At 50.7% G+C, this 20665-nt stretch overlaps 1 pseudogene; it reads right to left on the bottom strand.

Moving 5' to 3' along the window:
• The window catches only part of LOC135877976 (RING finger protein 112-like), a 1138053-nt pseudogene that overhangs the window by 835109 nt on the left and 282279 nt on the right, over positions 1-20665 (bottom strand).

The following is a 20665-nucleotide window of genomic DNA, read 5'->3' as shown; positions in this document are numbered from 1 at the left end:
ATGAATTCCACAGGTTGACTGTGTGTTGTGTGAAGAAATACAGTACTTCCTTTTATTTCTTTTAAACCTGCTGCCTATTAATTTCATTTGGTGACCCCTAGTTCTTGTGTTATGAGAAGTAGTAACAACACTTTCTTATCTACTTTCTCCACAGCAGTCATGACTTTATAGACCTCAATCCCATCTCCCCTTAGTCATCTCTTTTCCAAGCTGAAAAGTCCCAGTCTTATTAATCTCTCCTCATACGGAAGCCATTCCATACCGCTAATAGTTTTTGTTACCCTTTTCTGAAACTTTTCCAATCTTTTTTGAGATGGGACGACCACATCTGGAAGCAGTATTCAAGATGTGGGAATATCATGGATTTATACAGAGGCAATATGATATTTTCTGTCCTATCTATCCCTTTCTTAATTATTCCCAACATTCTGTTCGCTTTTTTGACTGCCGCTGCACATTGAGTAGTTGTTTTCAGAGAACTATCCACAGTGACTCCAAGATCTCTTTCTTGAGTGGTAACAGTGTCCATACCCTCTCCGTGCCCCCAGGCATGTGCTGGGATCTGCGGGTCAGGAAGGAATTATTCATTGGGCAGAGTGAGGGGAGCTGGGGGGCAAGAGGGAGTGGGGGAAGAAATATGGGAGGGGCACTTGGAGTAGACTGGGGGTCAAGGAGGGTATCACGGTTTAGTGGGGGGCTGAGGGGCTTCCACACAGTGAGACACCGTGGGGCAACTGAGTCAGCGCTGCAGTTCCTTTACCCTCCTCAGCCCCTTTGCCTGGGCACCAGCTTGGGAAGTGGGGTCAGATCCTGGAGGAGGATCTCCCCCCTCTCCCCTGCAAGAACTCAGGATTTCACCCGGGATTTCTCACCTACATTTCAAAAGTTTTGCAATAACTAAACGGCACTTACCTTGTCTGTGCCAAAAGCTAGCGTGATTCCCAGCTCCTAAAGACCCCTCTGGTCGCTTGGGTTTGCCGTGTGCCATATAAATACAGTCACAGGTGCTGACTTCTTGTTTTCTCCAGGGGTGCTCCTCCCCCTTCCCTGAGGCCCCACCCCCACCTCACCCCCTCTCCTGAGGCCCCCTCTCCTCCCTCTTCCAGTCTGGATAAAGGCACACCCTGACCTCACAGCTCTCCCACCTGATCCCCCTGCCCTCCCAGTGGCTGGGCAGACCCCTGATCTGCACCATTCCTGGGGATGGAGTCCCCACCCATCCCCTCTCACCTCTGATGCTGGGGCCAAGGGAAGCCCAGTCCACTCCCCTGCCTGCCCCACCAATCCCATTGCTGGGAGAAGCCCGCTGCCCACCCAGGCCGGCAGAGAGCTCTGCAGTCCCTGGCTGTCATGGTTTCCTGGGCCGTGTGGAGTCCAAGCACTGGATGAGGAGGCGGGGCAGGGACACTACAATCACCACCAGGACTGCCACCCCCGTGCGGTTAAGTGACAGCAGCCGCCCCCTCCTGTGCCCTCTCCCCAAATCCAGGCCCTCATGTTGCCTCTTCCCGCCCCTAGTCCGCCCCTTCCCTGAGGCCCACACACATGCCCCTCACCGCTCTCCGCCCTCCCCCGAAGTCCCCACCCCCTAGCGCAGCCTGCGTTATTTAGTGGGTGCCCTAGGTAGCCAGGAAGACCTGGTATGTGGATGAGTGGTAGCTGGGTGGCAGGAGATGCAAGGCCTGGGAGAAGTGGGGTGGCAGTGGGGGGCTTTGGGGTCCCTTACCCTTCCCAGAGGGAAAAGAGAGAGGGGAATTAGGAGCCAAACAGAGACCTCCCCTGGCTTCCCTGGAGCAGGGGCTCTGTGGTGGGCGCTCTCCCCTTGTGGTCAGTCCTGGCCCCATTGCCCTAGAGCAGCACTAGGGGGTGCTGTTCTCCAGAGAGAAGGGCGGGGCGGGGGGCTCGGAAAAGGATGCTGTAGCTGCAGGGGCCAGCAGGGGGAGCTGCAGGGGATTCAGGTAGGCATAGCTGGTGAGACAGGATTGGGAACGCCCAGGGCCGGGAATGGGAGCTCATCCGACAGCTCCAGCTCCACCTTCCAGCCATTGTTCACATCCGACCCCATTGCCTGGGCTACGTCCATGGCTGACTCTTCCCCTGAGTTCCTGAGGTCCTGTTGAACAGGCTGTGGACGTCCAGTCCACCATGGCCAGTGGCAGGTTCTGGCACAGGCTGGAGGGACTGTTCAGGCCGCGCCACAGGCTGGTGTCCACCCAGCATGGTCATGTCAATGGCCTCCCCCTCCAGGCAGAGAGGCCACGTTCTCAATGCTCACCTCAGCCTTGCTGGTGTAGCACTAGGGGGAGACCCCCAGGAGACGGAGGAAGAGAAGGAGGAGGAGGAGAGGGATGAAGCACCAGATCTGGGCATGGCTGGTGCGATGGGGTCTCTCACCAGAGAGGGGCTGTTTGGTCTCTGACCCTTGCTAAAAAAAGAGAAACAGACAGAACCTTAACTAATGAGAATCCAGTTGCAGGCACCCCGAAGCCTGGTGTGAGGAAGTGGGGGATTTTCTGGGTTTTTCAAAGATTTGCATGCAGAGGGGGTGGGATTCAGTTTCCCTCTGTGTTACTGGTTTAACGAGTTAATGGGAGAGGGAGGTTGTTTTTACATGGACCAGCGACGAAACTTGGGATCCCGGCCAATGGCCTGGAGAACGGATATCCCAGTGACCGGTAACCTGCTGACCAGGAGGTGCAGCTCGGACACCACAGCTATCCCCTCCTATGTCCCCCTCCCCCAAACCTTTGAGCGGGACCTCTGCACCACAGCCTTTGGAATTGGTGTCCTGTCTCACTCCTCAGCATAGCCTACATGGTCATAGCGAAGGCCATTTGGCTGTGATTGGCAACCGCCCCAGGCCCAATGCTTTGGGGGGTGAAGCACTTCAGGGGGATGTGTTATGCTTATAAGAAGCACACAGGATCTTTTTGAGTGGCTAAGGCAGTACGCCGCGTTTATGAAGAATAGAATAGTAAATCATCTAGCATATGCTCACATAAACACACAGACACACTCAGACACACACGCCCTGTCCCACCAGTCGATGTTATAGTTACCAATCTGTAGCTCGGACTAATCTAATGGCCAGTTAGATTAGTCACGAGTGGGGGAGCGGGGTCCTGTTGGTCGCAATCCAATGCTCTGAAGTTGTGTCAAGGCGAACCCAAAGTCCCATTGCAAAGCACCCTGCTTTATAGTAATTTTCCTTCATTGGGGTCAGTGAGTTTCGCACCGTCATGCCGTAATCAATAGCCGTTTGATGAGTGCTTTTCCAGTGCTTGTTTTCTTACGTTGTTCTTCTCATCCTTTCATCCATTCCTCAGGGAGTTACCGCATAACGGTTTTGGTTACAGCTATCTTGTCCTGATTGATAGGTGCTTGCCTCATCTTTTAGAGTTGTCAATCTGCCCTCCTCCTCAAAATGTTATTAGGGGTATACAGCAATCTCCTGGTGCCCTTGCATCTGTCTTCGGTTCCTCCTTAGAACATCTGGTCCAGTGATGGCCTTCACTCTTATCTTCTAACACACACATCCCTCATTCACACATAAAACAGGATTGATTTACACAGAAACAGTATGAACATTTAAGCAGGAACATCAAGTTACAATTTAAAGAAACCAAATGAAATGTAATGTGGATAAATGTAAAGTAATGCACATTGGAAAAAATAACCCCAGCTATACATACAATATGATGGGGGCTAATTTAGCTACAACTATTCAGGAAAAAGATCTTGGAGTCATCGTGGATAGTTCTCTGAAGATGTCCACGCTGTGTGCAGCAGCAGTCAAAAAAGCAAACAGGATGTTAGGAATCATTAAAAAAGGGATAGAGAATAAGACGGAGAATATCTTATTGCCCTTATATAAATCCATGGTACGCCCACATCTTGAATACTGCATATAGATGTGGTCTCCTCATCTCAAAAAAGATATACTGGCATTAGAAAAAGTTCAGAAAAGGACAACTAAAATGATTAGGGGTTTGGAACGGGTCCCATATGAGGAGAGATTAAAGAGGCTAGGACTTTTCAGTTTGGAAAAGAGGAGACTAAGGGAGGATATGATAGAGGTAAATAAAATCCTGGTGGTGTGGAGAAAGTGAATAAGGAAAAGTTATTTACTTGTTCCCATAATATAAGAACTAGGGGCCACCAAATGAAATTAATGGGCAGCAGGTTTAAAACAAATAAAAAGGAAGTTCTTCTTCACGCAGCGCACAGTCAACCTGTGGAACTCCTTGCCTGAGGAGGTTGTGAATGCTAGGACTATAACAGGGTTTAAAAGAGAACTGGATAAATTCATGGTGGTTAAGTCCATTAATGGCTATTAGCCAGGATGGGTAAGGAATGGTGTCCCTAGCCTATGTTTGTCAGAGGGTGGAGATGGATGGCAGGAGAGAGATCACTTGATCATTACCTCTTAGGTTCACTCCCTCTGGGGCTCCTGGCATTGGCCACTGTCGGTAGTCAGGATACTGGGCTGGATGGACCTTTGGTCTGACCCAGTAGGGCCATTCTTATGTTCTTAATCATCACACTCTTCTACTTATTTCACAATGCTAACTTTAAACCTATACCAAAGTGGTGACCATAAGGGTCTATTCCTGCCTTGAAATCAGCTTCAGACACAAGATTCTGGCTGATGAATCTTTACCAAGGGCACACTAGGCCATTCCTTCCCGCTTTTAGAAAGAGTGGCTGGCAGGGTACTTCAAATTATAATTACAGAATACATCAATACATTTAGTACATACTAGATTATTTATTATCCTTCATTCTTACTAACTCATACCTAAACTGAAATAGGATTTTTCTACTACAGATGTGGGGTCCAGGGTGGCCTGGGGGGCTAGTAGGGGCCCTGGTGCTGGTAGCAGTGAGAGAACTGGCCCCAGCCCACCCTACTCTGTTGGCTCCAGGTGTCACTCAGGGGAGAGGGTGGAAGCCGGAATGAAGCAGGGTAGAGACTTCGGGGAAGGAGTGGAGTGGGGGGCGGGGCAAGAAAGAGCAGGGGTGGGAAGAGGCCGGGCGGGGACTTGGGAGAAGGGGTGGAGTGGGGGTGGGGCCAGGAGTGCAGGGGGGTTGTCCTGGGCCCCTTCCCCCCCCAGGATGGCCCTGGTGACTGGGGGTCCACAATGATGGGCTCGGGGACCTCCTTGAGCTCATGTGTAGGGACAGTCTGTGGTTCGCCCTCCTGTCCCTGAGCAGGAGAAGGTGTTCGACAGGGTGGACTATGGGTATCTCCTGGGCACTCTGTGGGCGTTTGCATTGGGCCACTGTTTGTGGGTTTCCTTCAGGTGCTGTGCGTCTCCACGGAGTGCTTGGTCAGGCTCAACTTGACCCTGACTGAACCGGGCAGCTGTCAGGCCAGCTGCACACTCTGGCCATTGAGCCCTTCCTCCATCTCCTCCTCCTCCGGAGGATGATGGGGTTGGTGCTCTGGGAGCTGGAGCTGTGGGTGGTCCTGTCAGCATATGCCACTGACGTGCTTCTCGTGGTGCAGGACCCAGGGGCCCTGGCGCGGGTGGAGACCTGCCAGGCTATCTACTCAGCAGCCTCCTCCTCCCGGGTCAACTGAGTCAAGAGTTCTGACCTGGTGGTCGGGGACAGGTGGCAGACGAGCTCCCTCCCACCCGCGCTTCAGGCCATCCAGTAGAGTGTGGGTCTGCTACTCTCTCTGAGCATTCACCTTTCCTCCACCCATCCCTCTCCATCGGAGAACAGGCAGGATTTGGAGAGCAGGGTGGTTGAGCGGCTGTGGAGGTGAACCGAACTGTTCTGGTGCCTCTTCCTGTGCAGGAAAGCACTGGTGCTCAACCAGCTAGTCCTATCCATGCTCTGGCACCGGCTCAACACCCTGAGCCTGGCCCTGGATTTCCTGGCCCAGCTCCAGAAGGTAGCTCTGGGGGTTTTCTGGCCAGGTCTGCACTGGGTCTCTGCAGGGTTCTCAGTCTCCTCTAGAGGAGGAAGGACAGGGCCTGGTCTGCCTCTGCATCCAAGTCCAAGTCTTCTACCTCCAGGCCCTGCAGAGACTCCTTTAAGGTGCATGACGTGTGTTGGCACATAACTTCCTCTGCCTCCACCAAGGGCTCCAGTACGACCGGTAGCTCTTTTTTCTCCATCCGAGGGGTCTGCAACCTGGTGCACTCGAGGTAAACATGCGCCAGCGTCTCCCTCATGCCAGAAAAGGGCAAGTGCCTGGGATAGGTGTGAAATGTCCAAGTACCTTCATGGAGCCATCAGCTGATATTCCTGGCGGGCCCCAGAACCAGGTGGAATAAAGGCTGGCTCACCGGGGTTCCTCACCCTCAAGAGATGGCACAAGGTGCCGCCTCTGCGTATTGGGGTGGGACATGAGGGTGAGCAAAAGAAACGTGTGGAGCACGAGCGTGTGCAGATATTTCCTTCGTGTGATTCGGAAATGAACCAGCTGCAGATTATGGAGCCTTCTCAAGTTGTGAGAGGGAGTGGGTCGGGCCGGGGGGCAGCGAAGTTCACGGGGAAAGGCCCGATAACAAGGTCCAGAGGGCGGGGGTGGGGGCGGGCAGGGAGCACCCTCTCACAGGTCCTACTCAAGGAAAGCCACAGAGGCGGGCGGTAAGGCTGCCCTCACCCCCGGGAGCACCCTCCAGGAGGTATGAGGGGTGGAGAGCCCCATGAAACGACCAAGCACCAGGGGATCCACCCAGTCCCTCCTCACCCCCGCTCGTAGTGCAGGAGGTCTCCAATCCTGGTGCTTCCTGCCAGGACCAGCCTCCGGCGCACTGAGGGGGACCCCGCTACCCCTACCCCTAGTTGGAGATTGTGCAGCACGAGCTCCGCGAAGACACCTACCCCCTCAGTGGCTGCTGCAAACCTAGACGTCAGCGCCAGTCAGAGCCATCCCATCCGTAGGATGGTTTGGGGCAACCACTCCAGGCCCCATGCTTTGGGGGGGCCATGCGGGGCCCATGGTGGTCCAGAGGGTTAGTGTGTGTGGGGGGGGAGTGGCCTGGCACTGGCAGTAGGGGTCTGGCTGCCTCCTCATCAGCATCACGCAGAGGAGGGGACTTCGGGGAAGAGGTGGAGTGGGGCAGAGCAGGAGCGGGAAGAGGTGGGGTGGGGGCAGAGCAGGGGTGAAGGTTTAGGGTAAGGGGTGGAGCAGGGACGGGAAGGGGCAGGAGCAGGGCCTGGGGTTGGGGGGGTTGTCCCGTGCCTTGCACCCCACCTAGGGACGGCCCTGAGAGGTATGGTCCTGTAACTTGCTGTTCCTGTTTGATCATTTGCTTTCCCCTGAATTTAGTTGAACCTTGGGCTTTGTTAGTGGTTTCTCCCCCTGAGCTGGCGCAGGAGCCTTCAGTTGTGGGTGGGCTAGTACCCTCCCCCCTGCCCGGGACGTTGATAGGTGGGTTTCTTTTGTACGATGGAGAAAAAGAGCCAGCTGGAAGTAAAAGTCTTTCAGGGTCGCTGGCTCCCAGCCTTTACTTTGTATTTACCAGAAATCACGCAGAACACAAAGCCCAGAAAAGGTAAACAGCCTTCCCCTCCTAACCCGGGCCCCGACGCACGGCCGGACGGCAGAGGGAAAGCGTGCTTGCTACTAGGGTGGCGTCCTAAGGTGGGCCATTCACATCTCTGTGTAACAGTCCAGGTCGGTGAGAACTGCTCGGCCGGACACGCTCTGGAAGTGATGGCCACCGGTATGAGAAAGTCAGATCCCTCAGGGGTGGGTGGGCACCAGGGAGTATGAGCCCAGGCCGGGGCTGGCTTTGAGGCTCTCCAGCCAGGCCAAGAAGGCTCCAGCCCATGCCAGGGGCTCTGTGTAGCCCCACATGAGGGGTTCAGTGTGCCCCTATTTCCCCTCACCCCATGCCAGGGGCTCGGTGTTCCGCCCTTCTCATGTCTTCTCTCCGTGGGTCAGGGCATTGACATTTTAAATGCCAGAGGAACATGGGGGAAGAGGACTGGGTCCTTCTGAGATGCTGGCAGGGGTTAATCTGGTCCCTGGGCAGGGCACTGACTGAGTCAGGGGGTGGAGAATGGGGCCTTTCCTCTGTAGGGGCGCTGACTCCTATCTTAACTCAATAGCCACACGCCATTCCCCATCCAGGGATGTGTGAGATGCAGCTGCCTCTGGGGTGGAGCGGAGGGGACCTGTCAGGGCGTGGCCATTTTCTTCCCACTTCAAAAGGGGCCTCGCAGTCCACATCAAAGCCCCCAGCCATGCGTGGTTCCAGGAATAGGCCGCAGACGCAGGCAGGATGATGTGGGCTCCTGGGGCCTGACTCTTTGTGGCCACATGAGTCACGGGCTGCCGGTAAGCATGTGAGCAGAGGCAGCACCAGGATGTGGCCAGAAGCACCCCTAGCAGACAGCCCTCCGCAGCTCCCGTCCCTCTCAGTGGAGAGTATGAGAATCGAGACCACAGAGGTCAACACAGCTTTACGGGCAGAGGCACATGAGAGTGCACCTGCTGAGCCCTGTGCAGAAACAAACAATCATCAGCTGGATTGTTTTACAGGTGTGGAAATTGAGGCACAGAGAGGCAGGCCTAGGTCACAGTCAGGGAGCCAGTGATAGAACCCAGGACTCCCCTCCTTCCCAACCCACCTGTCCCCACTCCACTCCTAGAGCTGGGATAGAACCCAGGAGTCCTGGCTCCCAGCCCCCCTTGCTCTAACCCACCAGACCCCTGTTGCCTGATTTAAGAGGTTAATAATATTAATTTGGATAGTATGGGTTTTAGGCTCACCAATCTGTCTGATCAGAAGATAATATGGTGGTTGTCCCGAATCAGGCTCCACAGAATTTACAAAGGACCCTCGGGGTATGACAGGAAGCTCACACTGAGACAGATAAAGCCTTAAAGACTTTTTATTAAGATAAATGAAGTAGGAATTATAGGTAAAATAATCAGAGTTGCAAAGTTACAATTGTATTACTGCTATTCAAAAGATACACATGGCACAATGGTATTATAGGCTACAAAGCTTTGATTAATATACTCACACCCTTCCTTGGTAACCTGGTGGTGAGAGACACCGGACCAGCCTCACGTCTGGAGGTTCAGGTTCCTCAATTCTGGAGTGAGGGGTGCAGAGCTTAGAAGAAGCTGGAGCTAAGAGCTATCAAAGCTAACTTAGACTTTACTTAACTAGCTTAAACTTAAAATTAAAACCTAATAAACAAAACTAAGAACAAAAGCTTAGGGAAACCAAGCTTAGTCTAGTCCCCTTGGAACTTAGAAAGTTCTAAGAAAAACAAGTACAGGCTCTCTCTAGCAAGGTGGGTCACCTCTTTTATAGGGCACAGGTGCCTGACCCCTCCTTCTATGCCCAAACTTCATTTCTCACCCACAAAAATGTTAGGGTACACATACTCCATAGGCTAGTATGTTTGTATGTATTGAGGACATGTACATACATATTAATGATATTAGATCATACACACGTGTTATTTTTGTTTTTTCGGTTATTTTGGTTCTTTCCTTGTGGTGTACCTGTTAAATCTGAGGGTACACACTTGGAAACCCCCTATGCTAGTCTACCGTTATCTATCTATCTAGGTGAAACGTTTCAGACGTGCGTGTATTGACTTTGCTATCTGAGTGAAAGGTCCCAGACACATGTAAGCCAGCTTTGCTATCTGGGTGAAAGATCCCAGACATAGATACGCTAACTTTGCCTCAGCTCAACATACAGGATATGGCCTGTAGGTCTCTTGCATTACAGCTAAACTTACTTAAATATAAATCTATAAACTTATTACAATAAACCAAATACTTAAACTATAAGAAAAGAAATATACATGCAAGCTAGCAGGTTAATCCTATAGGCTACATGCCCCCCTTTCATGGGGTGGTTTGCAACAATGAACCCCCCCACATAGGTACGGATGTAGGTGGTTAAGTATCTGTGGGGTCATTTTCCCTCGGTCGGGGTGATCACTGATGAATCATCCTTTGCCTGTTCTACAGTAAGACACAGCAATTGGTTACCCAAATCAAGCACACATCCCTGTTTGTATAGGAAATCAGTTCCCAATAGGCAATTCCTTGGGTCTGCTAATTTCATCAATGCAAAGGTATGAACCTTTCTTAGGTGACCTATCTGTACTTCAAAGGGTTTAGAAAGTGTAGTAACAACCTGATTGCTTGCAAAAGTTGGAAGTGTTTTTGTACACCCTGACGACAGAGAAGAGGATCTAGGATCCTTGACATGGGTAATGCTAATTTCTGCCCCAGTATCTATAATAAAATTCCTGTGGTGGCCCCCTACCACTGCAGATACTGTGGGTCTCCCACTTGCATCTCTGCCTAAAGGGGGCTATGACTACGCTCGGGGCTGGTTGGCGTCATGCTGAGTAATTTGTAGAGTATGAAGACGAATAATCTACGGGTTCTCCTTCTATCTCTTCGGAGGCAGCCAACTCTGGAGGAGGAGAGGCTCTCCACCGGAGAGAAGGAAATGAGTTAATGGAGGCCACCGGAGGGTTCGAGGGTGCTGGGATTTGGCCTTCCATCATCAGCTCATTCATGCGTGCTCGGAATTCCCGGATATTCCGTCGTTGAGCCTCAAGCGTCTGCTGCACTGTCTTAAACATCATTACAACTGAGTCCTCATCTCTGTGGGGAGGTGGTGACTTGGATCCCTGCAGGTGTGAATTGTTCTGGGCGACATCTGAAAAGAAAGGAACACGGTCCCGGGCCACTACATGGGGTCCAAATGCATAACCCTGTCGAGGGGCACGCCCACTCGAAGGTCCAGGATTATTACGTGGGTTAGGTTCATTTTGCCAACGCTGGTACCTAGGGAATTTAGGAACACCTTGACCTTACCCTGGGGGTCCCTCAATCCTCATGGTGGGGTCAGCTCATGGTTCCTGAAGTATTGCAACAGGGGCTCCACGCTGACCTATTTTAGGGCCTCCCTGAGAATACGCCTTGGCCAGTAAGGCTAATGCCTCCTTCAAAGAAGTGTTATAGTTTATATGCATGTTAACCTTTTCCTGCAAATGGGAAGAGAGTTTTTGACCAATAAACTAACGTATGGTGGCTCATCTGTTTCCTCTTTCATGTGACTGTGCCATGCTGCACTTAACCGCAGGTGAAATTGATGTGGGGACTCATTAGGTCTCTGCTTTAGGTTAGACAGGATGGCCACTCCAGCTTGCCCCGTATACTGATTATGTTCCAATCATACTGTGTCTTTAAAAGATCTCTCTCCTACCCTAAACTCAGGTGGGAAAGTACTCCATAATGCTCGATTTACTGTGAGTTGTAAGATTTTAATCCAATCTTCCCTTGGTAAGCCAAACACTTTTGCTGTTTCTTGTACACGTTGTGCATGAATTTGAGGATCTTCTCTCCAGATTGGGATCTGGGCTTCTATTTGAGTTTGAATCTATAATTTCTATGTTTTGACTTCTCCTACCCAAATCCACATTTTCCTCATCAGAGCTATCAGAACTTTCCTCTGGAAAGAGTCCTAGATGAGCAGGGTAACTTTCCATAAAACATCTACGTCCTACACTCACGGCATCTCCACACTGATGCAGGGCAACTCTCCGTCCATTAAGATCTGGTGTTGGGGTATGTAAGGGTTAAATAAAGACCTGGGTGACCGTTACCATGGTAATAGGGAGTATGGCACAGGCAAGCTGTATTTCTTTGCTTGATAGATAAAGTTTGCTATCCTGCCCCTTCCCTTTTGCTTGTTAAGGATAGACAAGTGTTGCAGCCGCATAAGGAATGCGGCTGTCTAAAGAATACACATTGTGTGAAGTAGTGTTATCTCTCCTCTCCCTTCTCTTTCCCAGCTACATAAACGAGCTCGGGGTCATGGCTCCTTCTTCCCTCTCTGTAAATTGTTGATTAAGGGAATCTGTGGCTACAATTACTGTAAAGAAATGTAGATTCAAGGTAAAAGTGCCTGTGTAACATGCTTAATTCTGTAAACAGGGGCGGGTATAATCATATTCAGTAGATGGCTATTAATATTCATCATATGGGAGGGGACTGGGGGTCATGTGAGTTAGGGCGGGGGGGGGGTGGAGCCAGGACTTGTGAGTTCTATATGGGGGATTTCAATTATCCCCATATTGACTGGGTATATGTCACCTCAGGATGGGATGCAGAGATAAAGTTTCTTTACACCTTAAATGTCAGCTTCTTGGAGCAGCTGCTCCTGGAACCCACCAGAGGAGAGGCAATTCTTGATTTAGTCCTAAGTGGAGCACAGGATCTGGTCCAAGAGGTGAATATAGCTGGATCGCTTGGTAATAGTGACCATAATATAATTAAATTTAATATCCCTGTGGCAGGAAAAACCCCACAGCAGCCCAACACTGTAGCATTTAATTTCAGAAAGGGGAACGACACAAAAATGAGGAGGTTAGTTAAACAGCAATTAAAGGGTACAGCGCCAAAAGTGAAATCTCTGCAAGCTGCATGGAAACCTTTTAAAGACACCGTAATACAAGCTCAATTGAAATGTATACCCCAAATTAAAAAACATAGTAATAGAACCAGAAAAGGGCCACCGTGGCTAAACAGCAAAATAAAAGAAGCAGTGAGAGGCCAAAAGGCATCCTTTAAAAAGTGGAAGTTAAATCCTAGTGAGGAAAATAGAAAGGAGCATAAACTCTGGCAAATGAAGTGTAAAAATACAATTAAGAAGGCTAAAAAAGAATTTGAGGAACAGTTAGCCAAAGACTCAAAAAGTAATAGCAAAATTTTTTTTAAGAACATCAGAAGCAGGAAGCCGGTTAAACAACCAGTGGGGCCACTGGGCAATCCAGACGCTAAAGCAGCACTCAAGGATGATAAGGCCATTGCGGCAAAACTAAATGAATTGTTTGCATCGGTCTTCACGGCTGAGGATGTGAGGGAGATTCCCAAACCTGAGCCGTTTTTTTAAAGTGACAGATCTGAGGAACTGTCCCAGCCTGAGGTGTCATTAGAGGAGGTTTTGGAACAAATTGATAAATTAAACAGCAATAAATCACCAGGACCAGATGGTATTCACCCAAGAGTTATGAAGGAACTCAAGTGTGAAATTGCAGAATTACTAACTCTAGTCTGTAAACTATCATTTAAATCAGCTTCTGTACCAGATGACTGGAGGATAGCTAATGTGATGCCAATTTTTAAAAAGGGTTCCAGAGGTGACCCCGGCAATTACAGGCCGGTAAGCCTGACTTCAGTACTGGGCAAACTGGTTGAAACTATAATAAAGAACAATATTGTCAGACATATAGATGAACATAATTTGTTGAGGAAGAGTCAACCTGGTTTTATTAAAGGAAAATCATGCCTCAACAATCTACTAGAATTCTTTGAGGAGGTCAACAAGCATGTGGACAAAGGGGATCCAGTGGATATAGTGTACTTTGATTTTCAGAAAGCCTTTGACAAGGTCCCTCACCAAGGGCTCTTAAGCAAAGGAAGCTGCCACGGGATAAGAGGGAAGGTGCTCTCATGGATTGGTAACTGGTTAAAAGATAGGAAACAAAGGATCGATATAAATGGTCAGTTTTCAGAATAGAGAGCGGGAAATAGTGGTGTCCCCCAGGGGTCTGTTCTAGGACCATTCCTCTTCAACGTATTCATAAATGATCTGGAAAAGAGGGTAAACAGTGAGGTGGCAAAATTTGCAGGTGATACAAAATTACTAAAGATATTTTATAGACTGCGAGGGCTATAAAATCATGACTGGTGTATAGAAAGTAGATAAGGAAGTGTTGTTTATTACTTCTCATAACACAAGAACTAGGGGTAACCAAATGAAATTAATAGGCAGCAGGTTTATAACAAATAAAAGGAAATATTTCGTCACATAATGCACAGTCAACCTGTGGAACTCCTTGCCAGAGGATGTTGTGAAGGCCAACACCATAACAGGGTTAAAAAAAGAACTAAATAAATTCATGGAGGATAGGTGCATTAATGGCTATTAGCCAGGATGGGCAGGGATGGTGTCCCTAGCCTCTCTTTGCCAGACGCTGGGAATGGGCAACAGGGGATGGATCACTTGCTGATTACCTGCTCTGTTCATACCCTCTGGGGCATCTGGCATTGGCCACTGTTGGAAGACAGGATACTGTTCTAGATGGAACGTAAGTATGCCCCTACTGGGACAGACCTTTGGTCTGACCCAGTACGGCTAGTCTTATGTTCTTATATTACTAACTAAGGGTTTTGGGGGTGTTGTAGCAAATGTGTGTATGTACATATTTACTTAGATAAAAAAGTGTAATGTGATTAACCTGGTGCTCACTCGACCAGTGGTGTTGGTCGAGGGGAACTAGTTATTCAATAAAGAAGCCCGTCTACTCAATCCACCTCTGGGTCTCCCTGCTCCTCTATCTAACATCAGGGACTTTGAAAATAAAATAGAAGATTTTGACTGGAATTGAAATATCAAAATGTTTCCAGATTTTGGACCATTTTAGGGACGGGGACGGAAAGAATTTGCTGAAATTGACACAAATTCGCAAAATTTCTCTGTCAACTTTAAAAAAAAATTGAAAATTTTTGCTGAGTTGAGGCCGGGAGTTTGAGCTCCTCAGCTGTGGCTCACCTAGGATCTATCCCCAGCTCTGGGAAGGGAGTGGGGCCAAGTGGGTTAGAGTGTGTGTGTGGGGGGGTGCTGGAGCCAGGACTCCTGAGTTCTATAGTTGGCTTTGGGAGGGGATAATCATAAAGCCTCCCTAACAGGGCCGGTGCAAGGATATTTCACGCCCTAGGCGAAACTTCCACCTTGCGCCCCCCCTCCGGCCCGGGGAGCCAGGGCCGCCCTAGCTATTTTGGTGCCCTCCGCAGTCCCTCCGCGGGGGGGCTGTGTGGGGCCCCAGGCCTCTGCGGGGGGGCTGTGTGGGGCCCCGCCCCAGCCTCCTTGGGACGGGGGGGCTGGTCTCAGGCCACCGTGGGGGACGGGGGGGAGGGGGGCTGGCCACTTCCTGGGGGAAGTGGAGTGACCCGGCCCCAGCCTGCTCCACTCCCCTGGCTCCCAGCTGCGCCACCGGTGAGTGCGGGGGGGGGGGGAGCGGAAGTAGGCAGTCCCCCGTCCCCCATGTAACGGTCACCCAGGTCTTTATTTAACCCTTACATACCCCAACACCAGATCTTAATGGACGGAGAGTTGTCCTGCATCAGTGTGGAGATGCCGTGAGTGTAGGACGTAGATGTTTTATGGAAAGTTACCCTGCTCATCTAGGACTCCCCCATGGAGGCCTAGGGCCAGCCCCCCGCAGAGGCCTGAAGCCCCAGCCTGCTCTGCTCCCCTGGCTCCCAGCCTTGGGGGGAGGAGGGAGGGGGGAACCGCCCCCCCCCCCCAGTACTCGCTGGCAGCGCGGCTGGGAGCCAGGGGAGTGGACCAGGCTGGGGCCGGATTGCTCCACTTACCATGTGGTGAGTGCAGGGTCGGGTCTGGCTGCCGTCTTCAGGGGAGGGGGGGGGAGGGGGGGTGGGGCGGGGCTGGGGTTGGGGTCATGGAGAAGGGCCAGGGAGCCCCCCCTGCGGCAGCTCCCAGCCCTGCCCTGCAGCGCCCCCCTGCGGCAGCTCCCCACCCCCCCTCCACCTGGGCATCCCCCCCTGTGGCAGCTCCCCGCCCCAGCTCACCTCCGCTCCGCCTTCTCCCCTGAGCACGCCGGCGCCGCTCCACTTCTCCAGCCGCCCAGGCTTGCGGCGCCAATCAGCTGTTTGGCGCGGCAAGCCTGGGAGGGAAGGAGAATTAGAGCGGGGGCAGTGTGCTCGGGGGAGAAGGTGGAGCGGAGGTGAGCTGGGGCGGGGAGCAGTTCCCCTGCACGCCCCCCCGTTACTTGCTGCGGGCAGCCCTCCCCGCGCTCCCCTGCCCCAGCTCACCTCCACTCCACCGCCTCCCCTGAGCGGGCTTTTTGGCACCCCCAACTACTTGGCACCCTAGGCGGCCGCCTAGTTCGCCTAGTGGTTGCACTGGCCCTGCTCCCTAGATGCCTATACTGAGCCGGACTACTGCACATACAGAAGGAACTGATGTGAAAGGAGAAGCTCCCGGGGACTGGAGATGCATGGAGAAGCATCACCGCCTACTGGTGGATATTAATTTTTTTTCTTAAAGCTAATGTTTGGAATCAAGTTTACGTTACACAGGTTTAAAGGAAAGACACTGTAGGTCTGGGGTCAAGCTTGGGTTGTGAGAAATTAAAAGTCTTGGTTGTAAAGTTGACAAGATCCATAGGGTACATAACAAGCATTGTTCCAGATTAAGGTGTGTGAGTTTTTAAAAGCAGTAGAGAATAAGTGTTCTCGGATACGTCACCCATAGAGTGTATACAGTCAGAGTCAGTAGAGGCAAAGTGGATATGGACACGGGTGGAGTTTGTCCCTCGGTCCGTCGGTGTCTGGTGGATCTTCTATAGACGGATACAGTCTGTCAGGGAAGGAAATGGGTTATTTCCCTATGTCCCTTGTCGGAGGTCTCCCGGGGACTGGAGATGCCTGGAGAAGCATCACCGCCTACTGGTGGATACTGTACTACAGCAAGCCTAACAGGAGACACATTCAGTTTACTTCAGTGATGAACGACCCTGAAGTACTCACCCAGCACTGAGATGCAGCCGCCTCTGGGGAGGGGCAGCTGGGAAAAGGAGGCAGCATCTCAGGAGGCAGCAGATTGGGGAGGGATGGCTGTCCCCTTATTGGTGCCTGGCACCTTTGATCTGCACCCCCTGGTCCCTGCTTCCCCCATTCCCATCAGCCCCTGCTCTACTGCTCTCCTTAGCCCCTCCCCTTCATCACCCTCCCCATCAGCTCCCAGCCTTAGCACGACCTTCACACTGCCTGTGTTGTACCAAGTGGGGGCCCTCACCCCCAGGCCTTGGGTGCCCCTCTCTTTCCTAGCCCACAGCACCCCCTGCTCTTTGTGTTTGCAGGGGTGTCAGCTGGCCCAACCCCCCCACAACAAGCCGGGGAGGGGTCTCTGACCTCCTTCTCTCTCCACTCCCGAGCCAAGCTGTGTCTGACCCACGGCTGCAGGAGCCAGTTATTGGCTCTCCCCATTAACCCGGCAGGGGCTCAGGACTCCTGGGTTCTCTCCCCAGCTCTGGGAGGTGAGTGGGGTCTGGTGGTTAGAGCAGGGGGTCTGAGAGACAGGACTACTGGGTTCACCCCGAGCGCTTTATTTTAATTCTTAACCTCTGAACTGCAATTTGGAGTGATATTTACCAATTGCCTTGGCGATTGAATGAAACATGGCCCTCCTGGTGTGACGTTTATACATACAACATGATGGGGGCTAATTTAGCTACAACGAGTCAGGAAAAAGATCTTGGCGTCATCGTGGATAGTTCTCTAAAGATGTCCACGCAGTGTGCAGAGGCGGTCAAAAAAGCAAACAGGATGTTAGGAATCATTAAAAAGGGGATAGAGAATAAGACTGAGAATATATTATTGCCCTTATATAAATCCATGGTTCGCCCACATCTCGAATACTGTGTACAGATGTGGTCTCCTCACCTCAAAAAAGATATTCTAGCACTAGAAAAGGTTCAGAAAAGAGCAACTAAAATGATTAAGGGTTTAGAGAGGGTCCCATATGAGGAAAGATTAAAGAGGCTAGGACTCTTCAGTTTGGAAAAGAGAAGACTAAGGGGGGACATGATAGAGGTATATAAAATCATGAGTGATGTTGAGAAAGTGGATAAGGAAAAGTTATTTACTTATTCCCATAATACAAGAACTAGGGGTCACCAAAAGAAATTAATAGGCAGCAGGTTTAAAACAAATAAAAGGAAGTTCTTCTTCACGCAGCGCACAGTCAACTTGTGGAACTCCTTACCTGAGGAGGTTGTGAAGGCTAGGACTATAACAATGTTTAAAAGGGGACTGGATAAATTCATGGTGGCTAAGTCCATAAATGGCTATTAGCCAGGATGGGTAAGAATGGTGTCCCTAGCCTCTGTTCGTCAGAGGATGGAGATGGATGGCAGGAGAGAGATCACTTGATCATTGCCTGTTAGGTTCACTCCCTCTGGGGCACCTGGCATTGGCCACTGTCGGTAGACAGATACTGGGCTAGATGGACCTTTGGTCTGACCCAGTACGGCCTTTCTTATGTTCTTATGTTCTTATGTCACCCTGAACCTCTTCCCTAGCTGCCCCTCCCCAGAGGTGGCTGCACTTCAGTGCTGGGTGAGCACTTTGGGGTCCTTGGTCACTGAAGTAACCTGAATGTGCCTCCTGTTAGGCCTGTTGTAGTACAGTATCCACCAGTAGAGGGCAGTGCTTCTCCATGCATCTCCTGTCCCCATGAGCGGTTCATCTTATAATTATCCCCTACCAGAGCCAGGAGAGAACCCAGGAGTCCTGGCTCCAACCCCCACTTCTCTAACCCACTTGGCCCCACTCCTCTCCCACAGCTCAGCTAGAACCTGGATGGGCCGGGGCTGGGGAGCTCAGACTCCTGGCTTTAACTGGGCAAAAAAAATTTTAAATGCAGATTTAAGTTGACAGAGAAATTTTTGCAAATTTGTTTCAATTTTGATAAGTTGTTTTCATCCCCCTCCCTAAAATGGTCCAAAATGTTGAAACATTTTGATATTTCTATTCCAGTCAAAATCTTCTATTTTATTTTTAAAATCCCTCCAAATCGAAGCATTTCATATACCCAGCATGATTTTTCTCCTGCGTTCTCACTTTGCCAAACAACTGATTCTTCTTTCTTTTCAGGGTCACCCAAAATGAAATTCTCCGCCTGGAGTTTTTTCACAGCCAGCCAACCACATGAAAATCAGGTTTTCACATCACTCCAATCATTCAGTTTGAGGAGGATTTAGTGTCGGGAAGGACCTGGAGGCTACAGTGAATCGCAAATTGAATATGAGTCCAGAGTGCGATGCAGGTGAGAAAAAGGTGAATTTTCTAGTGTGCACAAACAGGAGTGTCCTATGTAAGAGGTGGGAGGTAACTGTCCTGCTCTACTCGGAACTGGTGAGGCCTTCGCTGGAGAACTGTGCCCAATTCTGGGAGCCGCACTTTAGGTAAGATGTGGACACACAGGAGTGGGTCCAGAGGAGACCAAGAAAAATGAGAAAGTTTTAGAAAACCTGACCTGTGAGGAAAGGTTAAACTCAGGCCATGTTTAGTCTTGAGAAAAGAAGGGGGGACTTGGGAACAGTCTTTAAATATATGTTCACAGCTGGCATAAAGAGGATGGGGATCAATTGTTCTCATTGGCCACAGAAACCACGGTAAGAAGCAACAGGTTAAATCTGCAGCCAGAGAGATTTAGGTTTGACTGCACGAAAAACTGGGCTCAGCACCGAAAACGCCCCTTCCCTGCATTTCTACCTGGCTGTCACCCTGTAGGGCCCTGTCTTCTCCCCGTATGGCCAACAGGGTCTGATAAGGATTGGCAAACCTGTCCCTTGTGCAGCTCTACCATCATATCTCCCTCAGGGAGACAGAAACCCAGTCTGAAGCAGGGAGCTCGTAGCTCGTTCCACAGGCTCCGTCGCCTCTAGGGTGTGTTACCAGATTTGCCCTTTACTTTGGGGTACGCTCATTTATTCGGGTTACTCTTTGTGGGGGAGGGGTTCTGTAATTGTATTAATGTACTGCTTGTGTCACTTGTGTTCTCCTACGGAGCTCTACTTCTCCTGTCTACAAGTTCCCTCCCAATGGAGCTATCCTGCAGGACCTAGGTTCCCCAGGGCTGGGTTCTTCCTGCCCCCGAATCAGATGAGCACACACACACAAACAGAGTGTGTCTATGATGACTGAGTTAATCAGCACTCCCAAGCTGACCCCTTATATGCCCCTGGGCTCAATGGGCTGGGCCGAGCAGCACTTTCAAGCTTCCACCCTCATATGCCCCAGGTTCAGCATGTCCCTATCCCCGTGTCCACGTTACAATTGTTCTGGTAGTAACCCACTGGATGAGGAAACCCCACAGGATTTTTGGGCTCTGCAGGGGTCTTTAGCTTAGGTATGAGGAGAGTGGCTGCAGAGCGAATGGGGAAGCCAAAAACACCCATGAGAGAGAGTGGGGGGTTCTCACCTCTCCGTGAAGCTTGAATCGACCAGGGTTCCCAGGTGATGGTGGTAGCTGAGGGTCTGTAGTGCTGGAGACAGGCAGAGCCCCCAGCACCGTCAGGCAGGAGAAGATGAAATCCCAATGGAACTGATGCAGATTTTGGATCCAGGCAACAGAACACCTACTTGAGCGTGTGTGTGGGTTTCTGTAGAAAAAGAACAATGTTTCAAGGGAGAACACTAGAATTCTTGGTGCGTAAAACGATTGATTTAAGGGAGTATATCAAAGTTGTTTTGTTCAAGCTAGACAATAAGAACTGATCATTCCTGGCTATGAGCGGTGTTCCTTCCAGGGAGCTCATAACTCAATTAGGCAGCTTCAGTATATTGGATACCAATAGAGGATTTATTACTAGAATTGGTCTGATAACTGCTGAGCTGGGTGTGTGCAGGCGGGTTCATTAACATCTGGAGCAGAGATCCCCCAGCATGCAGTCCTTCCCTGCTTTTCTGGTCCCAGAGTTCAGTGCAGTTCTTGCCTTGGAATTTCTGTTCTCCATTCTCTATGCTAATGGAGAAGCCCCCGTGTCCCATCTTTGATGCAAATGAGACTAAGGGAGTTGCCTTAATCCTCTCACCCTTGTCTGGAGGGGCTTGGGTAAGTCTTTC

This window comes from Emys orbicularis, chromosome 4 (genome assembly GCF_028017835.1).
Source record: "Emys orbicularis isolate rEmyOrb1 chromosome 4, rEmyOrb1.hap1, whole genome shotgun sequence".
Classification (NCBI taxonomy): domain Eukaryota; kingdom Metazoa; phylum Chordata; order Testudines; family Emydidae; genus Emys; species Emys orbicularis.
Note: the sequence above shows the minus strand (reverse complement) of the source record. Positions and strands in the feature narration are given on the sequence as shown.